Consider the following 12,818-nt stretch of genomic DNA (forward strand, 5'->3'; position numbering starts at 1 on the left):
CTCCTCCCATTGCAAGCATGGTTACATGCTGGAGGTAACTGGTGAGTTGTTTGTGAGTCGGCCTTATGCTCCTGTAATTTGCCCACTGGCTCCTGGTATTTGCCCATACGGCTCAGGTAGGAGAGTGTTAGGTCCCGGGCTACTTGAGAAACCTTGCCGTGGTGCCCGGGCTTAGAAATGTCCTTCACCGTAGGATATGTTGACTAATCTCTCAATTTTAAAATCAGTTTGAGGGTTTAGTAATACCGCAGAGTGCACCTGTCTTTGTTATTTTGTTATATTGTTATATTGATTATCACATCCACACAATTGCTACCTTGTGTAGGATGTCTATTGTGGTACTTGTGGTTCGCTGCGGGCATCCTCCACCGTATGCATTTTTGCTGGGGATCGCCGTTAGCAACGGGCCACAAGTGCAGGATTTGCTCCCCTATAAATATATGCACGACTGCATGTGGGTTTGAGCACCTCCTGCTGACACCACGTTATTCTTTTCAGTTTGTATATAGAAAGTACAGAGCAGTGCTAATCTTACACAACCAAGTGGAAAGCTGAAAGGCAGAAGGTTATTTACAGCAAATGGATCTAGACCAGAGGAAGGTTTTCCTCCCAAGGATAAAGCCAGCTATTAGGCATCGGGGCCTTGGAGAAAGTCAGACAGGATTCTGCAGAAAGTACACCCTGATCTGTGAGTTTATTCCATCTGAGTTATCGTGCTAGGATTCTACCTGCCATTTATGTAAAGCCTGCCTTATACCATTACCCTTCATATGGAACTAACTGAAGCCTGTATATAGTTGAACTGTTCAGTAAAAAGGAGTTCTGGTTCACTACAACTGTGAGCACCTCAATTATTCCTACAATTAATCGGTGTGCCACCGTTAACGGGACTGGCATCATAATCTATAAGGGATCTTGCCACAGGCACACTAAACCTGCAACACCCAGGGCACCTCACCTACCACCCTGCCTGGTCCATATATACAGAAAGTGCCCCAGAGGATCCATGTGCCATCCTCTCCATCACTGCTGTACGCCTGCCCAGGGTATCTTACAAATTGTGAGTACCAAAAGCAACCCTCGGTCTGTTAACTGACTCCCGTGACCTCATATTAGCTCGCCCAGAGGGACTGGTGTATTGCATATTTTGGCGTCACGAACAGGATACGAATATTTCTACGTCATAGTAAAATAAGAACTGTGTGCCATTATTGCCTACTAAGTGATAAATGCCCTATCTGTTTATTTAAAAAATTTGGGGCCAAAGAACTGTGAAAAATTGCAGTGTGAAACTGTACATTGTGGACTGTTTGCTGATTTCTGAGTCACCGCTTGCTGTCAGTGAATTGACAGCATTATGCTTAAAGATGGCCGCCTAAGCTGACTGGAATTATTGCTGCGCCATCGCTGTATTTTGTTGGCGGGAAGAATTTGGCGCCTTCCGCCTCTGCATTTGATTTGCATATATGCCAATATGGACTCCGCCTCTCCCATGTTTGAGTACCTAGGGGGCGGCCTCCCGGAGCAGTGGGAGGTCATGTGCGAAGTTCTGCATGCCGCCCTGTTGTGTGCAGTAGAAGAATCGGGCATGTTGCAGAATGGAGAGTCTCCTGCCGGAATGGCCTTACCTGCGAACAAGACCCCGGAGCCTGAGATGGTCGGAGAGGGAGAAGAGCCACCCGCTTATACTCTGGGATCGGAGAGGCCCCCTTGCCCCCACCGCAGTCGCAGCCCGAGCCGTACCCTGGCTCGTGCAGAGGATTTGTTAAGACTTGGGCGCCCCTGTTGATGGCCGAGATACGCGCCGCCGTGATACGCAAGACTACTGCCAAAAAGATATACTTCGAGGAGCTTGCGAAGACGGTATACGAGCACCATGCGAATACCCAGCCCCGTCTGGAGAGAAGGATGGGAGTAGTTGTGACTTTCGATAAAGGCCGAGGTTTCGGGTTTATAAAGGACTTCTCTACTGGCCGAGACCTTTATGTAAATCGGAGGTTCGTGAAGCGCAGCTACTTACCCGAATATCTGCATAACCTCAGTGAAGGAGAAGAAGTTGAATTTACCCCCGCTGAGGGCCTGAGGGGTCCCTACGCGACGGCAGTAACCCATCCCAAGCTGGAACCGGAGAATTGGGAAGAGCCTGAGGAGCCCACCGGTTCAGAATGCGAGCCAGGGATTCCGGCGGAGCCTGCCCGCAATACTTACCAAGAGAGGGGTTCGTTCACAGGCCCTAACATCTTCTGGCAGCCTACGGTGTTAGAGAAACGGGTGAGTCCATATCCCTCACCTGAATTACCCTGAGGGAGAAGACACAAGTAGAAATAGAGAACATGCATAAGTTCCATGAAGCCCTAGACGATCTGCACCGAGGAAAGAATCGTGACTCAGCACTTGTACCTGCTGCGACAGCACCGGATCCCTGCAGCGGAGCATTACATGAGACTGGAGGAACAGATCGCCAGACTAGAAGTCCACCTTGATGGCCTGCATCAAATTGCTGCGTCCAGAGTGGCACCAATACCACCTGACGATAGCGATCCATCTATGAACTTTTTCGTCCCCAGGCCTGCAGTGAAAGATCCCGTCGCCACCAGTTCGGCGACCACCATGACTGCGCCAGCAGAGAAACTGTGTTATGTCAGGAGCCGGGTCCGTCGTACAGGACAGACGACACCCAGACCTGTGGAGCCTCCTGCATCAATAACCCCCAGACTTGCAGAGCCTGTACAATTGACAGGCTCATTTGCATTTAAGTTGCCTGATAATACTAATTTGTGGGCCCAGCCAAGTGTTAGTCCACGTTCCAGGCCAAGACTCAGAGCAGAACCAGGTTGCACCACGTCAGATGATCAGAACGAGCTGGACACATACCTGTGAGTAGGCCTGCTAGGCCATAATTGCTGAGGGACCCTTACAATGAATTTAACTGTTTCGGGACAGGAGTCCTATGTTTTGGTACAATGAGCTGCCGCCACTGAGGATTCCAATTGCTCTTCTGCCATGTTATTTTTCAGGATCCCCTGCCTGCTTTAAGTGCCATTTCAAGTTGTGCCTGCTGTTTTTGCACTCTTACCCTTTTTAATCCCCTTTTCAGGTTGAGTAGGGGATATTACAGCACTACTTTTATCTACCAGGACTTAGCAGGAGAAAGTATCCCTGAAATGTAGAGCTTTGTGCTATGACTTTTATGTGCAATATTAATTCAAGAACTGTGCCCAGAGATGACCACAACGCATGTGGGCCTCTGAGATGCTGCTTTATGGGACTATTGTATTTTATTATTATGGACTATCCTGGTTATTCCTGATACGCTGTACCAGGTCAGAGCCCCTGTTCCCTGTACTATCCTGTGAAGAGAACAACGCCCCTTTTCACTGCACTTGTCCTTTGCCAGCAGAGCTGCCTGATAATTTCATTGCAGATGTAATGGTTGTTGTATATGCCTGCTTTGCATTTTTGTATTTCAGGTCACAGTTTCCAGCTGGGTGGGCCCCCTGTGTTGCGCTGAGGATGGGCAACCTCAAAGCAGCGGGTTATGTAGTGTCCCACTATGTAAAGGTGGGCACTACTCAAGGGTCAATTGGGTTACGTTGTTCTCCACCTCTTGTGGAACATGGTCATTGTATTTTCTATTGCATTGTAATGTGTATTTTCATGATTATCTCCTGTGTACCAAGCCTGTTAGGGGTGTAGTTTATCCTTCCAAGCTGTAGAGGGAGCTAGGGAACCCCCTAGTATATATAGACAGGTCCAGTTCAGGAGAGGGTTAGTTAGGGTGTGTGTGGTTAGAAGCCAAGTGATCACTTTAGCCAAAGGGTAGCTGAAGATTCATCTTCTAACATGCAGCTAGATAGCCCAGGCTCCTAGCTTGCCTCCAGGAGAAGAAGTTGCCTCCTGAGGGTATCCTGTATCTTGCAAAGTACAGAACAGTGCTAATCTTACACAGAAAAGTGGAAAGCTGAAAGGCAGAAGGTTATTTACAGCAAGTGGATTTAGACCAGAGGAAGGTTTCCCTCCCAAGGATAAAGCCAGCTATTAGGCATCCAGGCCTTGGAGAAAGTCAGACAGGATTCTGCAGAAAGTACACCCTGATCTGTGAGTTTATTCCCTCTGAGTTATCTTGCTAGGAGTCTACCTGCCATTTATGTAAAGCCTGCCTTATACCATTACCCTTCATATGGAACTAACTGAAGCCTGTATATAGTTGAACTGTTCAGTAAAAAGGAGTTCTGGTTCACTACAACTGTGTGCACCTCAATTATTCCTACAATTAATCGGTGTGCCACCGTTACCGGCACTGGCGTCATGAACTATAAGGGATCTTGCCACAGACACACTAAACCTGCAACACCCAGGGCACCTCACCTACCACCTGGCCTGGTCCCTATATACAGAGAGTGCCCCAGAGGATCCATGTGCCATCCTCTCCATCACTGCTGTATGCCTGCCCAGGGTATCCTACAAATTGTGAGTACCAAAAGCAAACCTCGGTTTGTTAACTGACTCCCGTGACCTCATATTCGCTCCCCTTGAAGGACTGGCGTATTGCATCATTCCGTTTAAGAGCTTAGGGAAGAGGGAAGGGGGAGAGGGGAGAAAAAGGGTGAAAATTCATAAAAAATATATAATAAAAAGAGATAACATTTTTTCCTAAAATATTCTAAAAGACTATAGGGTGTCATACACCAATTTTGAGGGCAATTGGAGCAACTTTGGTTGTGGTACATGTACAGTCAAGTCCATAAATATTGGGACATCGACACAATTCTAACTTTTTTGGCTCTATACACCACCACAATGGATTTGAAATTAAACGAATAAGATGTGCTTTAACTGCAGACTGTAAGCTTTAATTTGAGGGTATTTACATCCAAATCAGGTGAATGGTGTAGGAATTACAACAGTTTGCATATGTGCCTCCCACTTGTTAAGGGACAGAATAATAATCATAAATCAAACTTTCACTTTTTAATACTTGGTTGCAAATCCTTTGCAGTCAATTACAGCCTGAAGTCTGGAACGCATAGACATCACCAGATGCTGGGTTTCATCCCTGGTGATGCTCTGCCAGGCCTCTACTGCAACTGTCTTCAGTTCCTGCTTGTTCTTTGGGCATTTTCCCTTCAGTTTTGTCTTCAGCAAGTGAAATGCATGCTGAATCGGATTCAGGTCAGCTGATTGACTTGGCCATTGCATAACATTCCACTTCTTTCCCTTAAAAAACTGTTTGGTTGCTTTTGCATTATCCTTTTGGTCATTGTCCATCTGCACTGTGAAGCACCGTCCAATGAGTTCTGAAGCATTTGGCTGAATATGAGCAGATAATATTGCCCGAAACACTTCAGAATTCATCCTGCTGCTTTTGTCAGTAGTCACATCATCAATAAATACAAGAGAACCAGTTCCATTGGCAGCCATACATGTCCACACCATGACACTACCACCACCATGCTTCACTGATGAGATGCTTAGGATCATGAGCAGTTCCTTTCCTTCTCCATACCCTTCTCTTCACATCACTCTGGTATAAGTTGATCTTGGTCTCATCTGTCCATAGGATGTTTTTCCAGAACTATGAAGGCTTTTTTAGATGTCGTTTGGCAAACTCTAATCTGGCCTTCCTGTTTTTGAGGCTCACCAATGGTTTACATCTTGTGGTGAACCCTCTGTATTCACTCTGGTGAAGTCTTCTTTTGATTGTTGACTTTGACACACATACACCTACCTCCTGGAGAGTGTTCTTGATCTGGCCAACTGTTGTGAAGGGTGTTTTCTTCACCAGGGAAATAATTCTTTGGTCATCCACCACAGTTGTTTTCCGTGGTCTACACGGTCTTTTGGTGTTGCTGAGCACACCAGTGTGTTCCTTCTTTTTAAGAATGTTCCAAACAGTTGTTTTGGCCACACCTAATGTTTTTGCTATCTCTCAGGTGGGTTTGTTTTGTTTTTTCAGCCTAATGATGGCTTGCTTCACTGATAGTGACAGCTCTATGGATCTCATCTTGAGAGTTGACAGCAACAGATTCCAAATGCAAATAGCACACTTGAAATGAACTCTGGACCTTTAATCTGCTCATTATAATTGGGATAATGAGGGAATAACACACATCTGGCCATGGAACAGCTGAGAAGCCGATTGTCCCATTACTTTTGGTCCCTTAACAAGTGGGAGGCACATATGCAAACTGTTGTAATTTCTACACCGTTAACCTGATTTGGATGTAAATATCCTCAAATTAAAGCTGACAGTCTGCAGTTAAAGCACATCTTGTTCGTTTCATTTCAAATCCATTGTGGTGGTGTATAGAGCCAAAAATATTAGAATCATGTCGATGTCCCAATATTTATGGACCTGTCTGTATAACCGAACCAAACCTTTCAAAAAATTTGAGCGAATTGGAACCGAAACAAATATTGAAAGATTTTCTCATCTCTAATCAATATTTCCTGTGATCAACCTATCAATCTGATCCGTTTATGAATTCAGGTTTTTTTTCCTGGATTATTCATTTCTGCAGTTATTGATTCTTCTAAATAATTCTTATTACTATTTTATATTACTGATCAGTGGGCACCCAGAATAGTCATCATTACTGTCTGAGCAGTCACCTAAAGGTCACTTACAGTAGATCTTTATTTTGGCACTCTCATTTTGGGATTTTTCTCATCTGAAACAATTGGTGACCAATGACAGCACACCAAGCACTTCACTTGTGTGGTTATTGGAGAGCTCAGAGCCACAATCACAACGTGCAGCTTGAGCTGTGAATGAGACTCTGAGCACCTACACAGCAGCAATCTTCCATTGTGATAGCAGCCTAGTTTCCATAGGAACTGAGGGAGGGAGATTGCAGTTCCAGGCTCCATGAGCTCATTCTCTGTCTGCCTCCCTAGAAGAAGGAGGGAGGGGCGGATGCCTACCCATCCAGCCGTCCTCAGCATCATCCCAGCTGTTGATGTGTGGCTTATACAGCAGCAGGAGCAAAATGGATTCAGCATTGAGACAGCTCAGCTTTTCTCTCTGCCAGCCCTCAACATGGTGAGTCCCATCATTACATATTTTCGTAGGGTGTAAGGCTGCATTGTCATTGTCATCATTAGGAACCAGCGTAGTGGCCATGTACAAGAATGATTGAATTTAAGGATGCAGAATTATGTTGACAGCTTGATGCATCAGAGCATTTTCCATATAAGATTGATGCTTGCAGCCATGTATTATTTACTATCCACATTAGCAGTGGTATAGCATTTGAAGGGTAACGATGGCAGCAATGGTAGTAATCGGTCTGGGCCTCACCTTCATCTCCATCTGGAGACACAATATCCCCGGGGAGATGATATTAATATATTATTCCGACATGTCCAACAATTTTGTATCTAGCCTGTATTATATTCTGTGCTGTCCTGCCAAAAGGATACACTTGATCTAATTCTACTGCTTAAAAGATTTATAATAAAAATATCACAGCATTCAATCGATTATATTTTAGAAGCATGACTGGTATTTAATATGGTAGAAGGAAATCCTAGGTATGGTGGGATGCTGAGGCAGTGTAATGGTATTGCTTGCTACAATGTCATCCATTTGTTAATGAGCAACCATCATACATACATGAAATGCTACATGACTGTTATGAGATGCCATCATTATATATTTTATATTTACTGTAAATCAGATACATGTATAGTAGTGTTGTAGTAATAACGTAGCTAAAATATAATCTGCACTGGTAAAAATATTCAATGTTTGGTTTGTGGTTGTAGGTTTGTATATCACGTGCCTGTTTTTTACTGTAGCCTATTGATTTTTGCTGATAATATTGGCACTGTGCAGTGAATGTCGAGGAGAGCACACAAAGCCTTTATACTATTGGAAGAGCATATACAGCCCTCTTGTGTATTGGGTTGAGTTTTCCAGGCCTCGGTTCCTACTTCTAGCCTACTGCCTCATGCGGCAATAAATCTGGCATTTAGTGTTCTTTATGATATGTAATCATTGACTCTTCTGTTCATTCTTTTTATTTAGTAGCTTGAGATACAATAAGAAATGCTAGATGTCTGCATTATATTATTTCCATGAACTGGAGGCCTCTAGTGTTTGTTCACCAGCTTTAATTATAATCCTATTGTAAGGGTATTTGCCCATGCTTACTGCATACCTTTCCAGAACATGCAGTTTGGTTCCAGGTCACACGGACATCCGATCACATTGTGTATTGTGACTGACCTAAATAGGAATCACATTGGCTGAAGTTCGGTAAATGAAGGGTGTTTTATGTATATGATGTGAGTCTTTAGTAGGCCAAATATATGACAAATTTCCACTTTTTGGGAGAGAGTCACAAGTTGCAATCAGCGATTCTGGAAATAAGTAGGTGGCTACAGATATCACATAGCCATGAGCTCTGATACCCTATCTTCATCTTTAGTGGTGGCTCATGGTATTTCAGTGGAGATGAGTGGCTGGCAACGATGGAGTGAGACGATCCTATTAGATCCAAGTTTCTCCTAAAGGCAGTCCACAAGTGGCAGTCTACCTGCCCCAATTGTTGGGATCTGCTCACAAAGATCTATACACAGCTTTAACCAGAAACAGAACAGATGGTAGGAAATATGTGACTTGTGGTCCTTAAGCTGTTCAGATTGTATGCTAAAATAATTGCTGAGGAAAAGTGGAGCATTTTCTATAGCAGCCAATCCTAAGGAGGCACACAAGTACTGCTTCATAAACTGTGGCAGGCCTCACTTTGTTATGAGGTGGCCTCCCTCCCTTCCCTCCAGTTCTTGATTGTCTGACAGGCATCCCAAATACAGTAGGGCAGACTAATTGCCCCTGCACAGACCACCTCACCCAGGAAGACATTCTCAGGATGAGATTGGCACAGGAACAGGAAGTTACCCAGTTAACTTCCTTCTTGTGACAAAAGCAAAGGGAGAAAATAGAAAAAATTAGCTAATGGAGTGGGACAGTGACTGTGACTTTGGTAAGATAGCTGGAGGCTACTACAGCTGTTACTGGGGACTCTATCACTGTTACTGCAGGCACTGGGACCAGCACTGGTAACCTACGTGTATGTCCCGTTTTGTCATGGATATTAACAGCTAGTGAGGCCCAGGTACCACCGTAGTTTGACTGTAAAGGATATTGAGAAAATGTTTGAGAGGACCTGTAACAGAAGATTACTACTGAATCAAGATCCTGACTATTAGCCAGAGCAGAGTGCTACTATCAGCAACATTTAACGAATCAGAGGCAGAGACACAACTATATACGGTTCAGGGAATGCAGCTGTACCTGGGCCCAGGAGACAGATGGGGGAACCATAAAGTACTTCTTCCCCATATAAGGAGACCAGTACTGTGCATAAAGCATTATAGATGGGGGCTTTGTTAATGATTTAGCATTTAGGCCCAGGAGCTACAAGCTATGCTTCTGATCAGTGGGGTCCAAGAAGCACTCCTCTGGGAATCAGCAAATTACTGAAAGAAAATTTGATTAGTAACTATGAACAACCCTGTCACTTTTCTTCTGCACATTTTCTGTAAGGCAATATTGTACAGCCTTTGTCATGACCAGGAAATTTGGCTGCTGTGATCTTTTAATAGGGCTTGTTTGCGAGAAAAAAAATCTCAGCAGACCTGCTCTGCTTTAAATCACACTTTGTGGTTTCTCGGTCCATCCTGCTTGAATGTCCATCAGTTCAAAAATGGCAAGGCTGCAGACAATATTGATTGGAATAGCACTGTGGAATGGTTTTTGGGCACAAACTTCCAACTTTTTGTAATTTTATTCAATTTCTAGGCATTTTTATAAAACTTGATAGGTAAGCAGGCATGGCTATTAAGGTAAAAAAAAAATGGAGCAATCTCATTCCAGTAGTGGGGTGGTGTAAAAACTGGGGAAACGTCTGTAGGTAAAAGTGTTATTCTTAGGGTACTTTCACACTAGCGTTTTTCTTTTCTGGCATTGAGTTCCATCCTACGGGCTCAATACCGGAAAAAGACTGATCAGTTTTAACCTAATGCATTCTGAATGGAGAGCAATCCGTTCAGGATGCATCAGGAAGTCTTCAGTTCAGTCACTGTACGGTTTTTGGACCCCAGCATGCTGCAGTATTTTCTTTATCCAAAATTCCAGAACACTTGCTGGCATTATTTTACATTGAAATGCATTAATGCCCTAAGTGTTCTGGAAAAATGGATCCGGTTTTGCGGACTGCGCATGCGTAGACCTTTAAAAATGTGAAAAAGATAAATACCGGATCTGTTTTTCCAGATGACAACCAGAGAGACGGATCCGGTATTGCAATATATTTGTGAGACAGATCCGGATCCATCTACAAATGGTATCCGTTTGCATACAGATTGCCGGATCTGGCAGGCAGTTCTGGCGACGGAGCTGTTCTATTGAGATGAATCGGACAGCAGTGCTGTAATTAGACCTGCTCGCCACTACAGTTGTGACAGTGATCCGGCAAATAGTGAAGAGAAGGCAGCACTCTTACGAGCACTGCGGTCTCTTCAAACAGCTGATCGGCAGGGGTGCCTGCAGTCGGATCCCCGCCGATCTGATATAGATGAGCTATTCTGAGGGTAAGGGCTCATTCACACTAAAGTATGTTTTCCATTGCGGACCAAAATTTGTGGTCTGCAATGCACGGAGAACGTTTGTGAAGTCCCTGGGATGGATCCAGACTCATTCAACTTGAATGGTCTGCATACCTCCGTTCCGCAAAAAGAGAGGACATGTTCTATCTTTGTGCGTAACGGAAGGACGGAACGGAACACCACAGAAGCACTCTGTATTGCTTCTGTGGGTTTCCATTCTGTGCTTCCGCTCCACACCGCTCCGAATCTCTGGATTTGTGGACTCATTCAAGTGAATGGGTCCGCATCTGTGGCGCAATATGGAAACGGAACCCATACGTTCGTGTGAACAAGCCCTAAGTCATCAATATGAAAAAAAGGACAACCCCTTTAAGTGTCTCAGATGACACTTTTTGTGCTTTGCTCAACAACAGGTGTGGCAAAATTGTGCTGTAAGTGGTGCAAAGTTAAACAAAAATTTATAACTAGAGATGAGCGAATTTCAAAAAATTTGAATCGGCTGGTTCAACAAATTTTTTGAAAAAATTTGGTTCGATCTTAATTTATTTGCGGCTAATCGCATTAAAAAATGTCTATTTCCTGACTGCAGAGAGCCTTTATAGTGTAGAACACTGTGCCTTGCTGTAACACGCATAGGGAGTCTGCTGTGGTAGCGAAATAATACTGTGGGTCAGTATGACATGCAGATGACAGGCCTCACTCTTAGAATCACTCCACACTTCACTTATTTGGGCAGTCACGGGGCCAAAACTGACCAAATAACTATGAACTCAGTCTTACAGGTCAATGTTAGCGTTAAGAAGAAGCGCACTCCTTTTACACCGTCGTCAGCTGATTCCACATAGATGTCTACAGAACCTGTTTTATTAAACCCTGGAGAGGGTGTCAGCAGTAAGTTTGTGTTGACATCTCTGATTATTTTGCCCTTGCTCTGATCCGTCAGAACAATAGCCCCCCAAAAACGGATCCTGTCTGTTAAGCATCCGCCTTCACTTGGTCAGCATTTGGTCAGTTATCCATCAGTATTGCTAATGCCCAAAAAAACTGGAGTGGATCCAAAACAGAGATGACACGTGAATGGAATATTTACATGTCTTCTGTGTTTTGTACTGACAAGTTACAAAAGGGAGTACTCCTGTCCGCTTGGATCATCAAGAAATCGTTTATGGCCTTTCTATGTTCGTATAGTCGATCCAACATATGGAGGATGGAATTCCAATGGGTGGAAACGTTGCATATCAGCCTATGTTGGGGGATACCGTTCTGCCGCTGCTTTGCAGTGTGCGAGTGACTGAAGTGCATGCAAAGTTTCCTGGCCATTTTTAGGATGTCTTGCAGATAGGTGGAAGACTGTCACGACTATGTGTTTGGTCGTGACTCTTTGTGTCGCATGCAGTTGTCAGCGATCTGCTTGTTGCCGCTGGCAACATGATGTTTGTTGGCAGTGTAGCAGCCTGAGCTGGTTGCTATGGGGCCCGCTGTCAAGGCATGCGGTTGCATCTGCAATGTGTGTTTGTTTGTGTTCACTTTCTATGTTTGGTGTGCACGGGATTTAGTTGTGGGTGCCTTTCCCCTTTTAGTGACACTTTCCTTGTCTGGTGTTGGAAGGGTTAACTCCTTTCCTAGTATGTGTGTGTGGGTGTGGCTTCTTGGGCTATTTAGCTCCTGCTGGATGCCTGTAGCTGAGGGGTACTCCAGCCATGCTCTATGCGGGAGTCATCCTCCTGGTCTTATATGCCATCTATCCAGTGAGGGCCACCCTTGTGGTCATAAAAATATATGTTATGATGTTAAGAAGATGTTTTTATGCTCTCTATGTTGTTTACAGCTATGGGTGTCCTGGATACCTCCGTGAGTTGTGTGTGTGCTGTGTCCTTAATGTTTGTGTGGACATCAGTACTTGTGCACGGGTTCCAGTCAGCGTGTCTGTGGCAGTTAGGTGTAGTACTGGTTTATCTCACCTGCCATATCCATATGCTGTAAATGTTTCCCCTCTCCTTGCTCCTTGGCCAGTGAGACTCCTGTTCATCTGTGTCTAGGAGTAACAGGTCGTCTTACCCTGCTCCTAGTCCAGGGATTTCCTGAGAGCAAGTAGGGACCCTAGGTTCCGGAGTATGAGCTCTCCTACCATCTGGGTTGGCTCATACGGTTAGGAGTCAGGGTCAGGATTAGGGACGCGATCGGAGGTGACCTGCTCCCTGATCCTG

At 44.6% G+C, this 12,818-nt stretch overlaps 1 protein-coding gene across 1 annotated transcript in view; it reads left to right on the top strand.

Annotated features, from left to right (window-relative positions):
- Positions 1 to 6,988: 6,988 nt before the first annotated feature.
- JAKMIP2 (janus kinase and microtubule interacting protein 2) overlaps positions 6,989 to 12,818 on the top strand; it is a 161,733-nt gene continuing 155,903 nt past the window's right edge. Inside the window, exon 1 of the mRNA XM_044280740.1 lies at positions 6,989 to 7,042. The gene's annotated coding sequence lies outside the window, so the exon portion shown is untranslated. The remainder of the gene's footprint in view (positions 7,043 to 12,818) is intronic.

The sequence above is a fragment of the Bufo gargarizans genome, chromosome 2 (genome assembly GCF_014858855.1).
Source record: "Bufo gargarizans isolate SCDJY-AF-19 chromosome 2, ASM1485885v1, whole genome shotgun sequence".
Taxonomy (NCBI): Eukaryota; Metazoa; Chordata; class Amphibia; order Anura; family Bufonidae; genus Bufo; species Bufo gargarizans.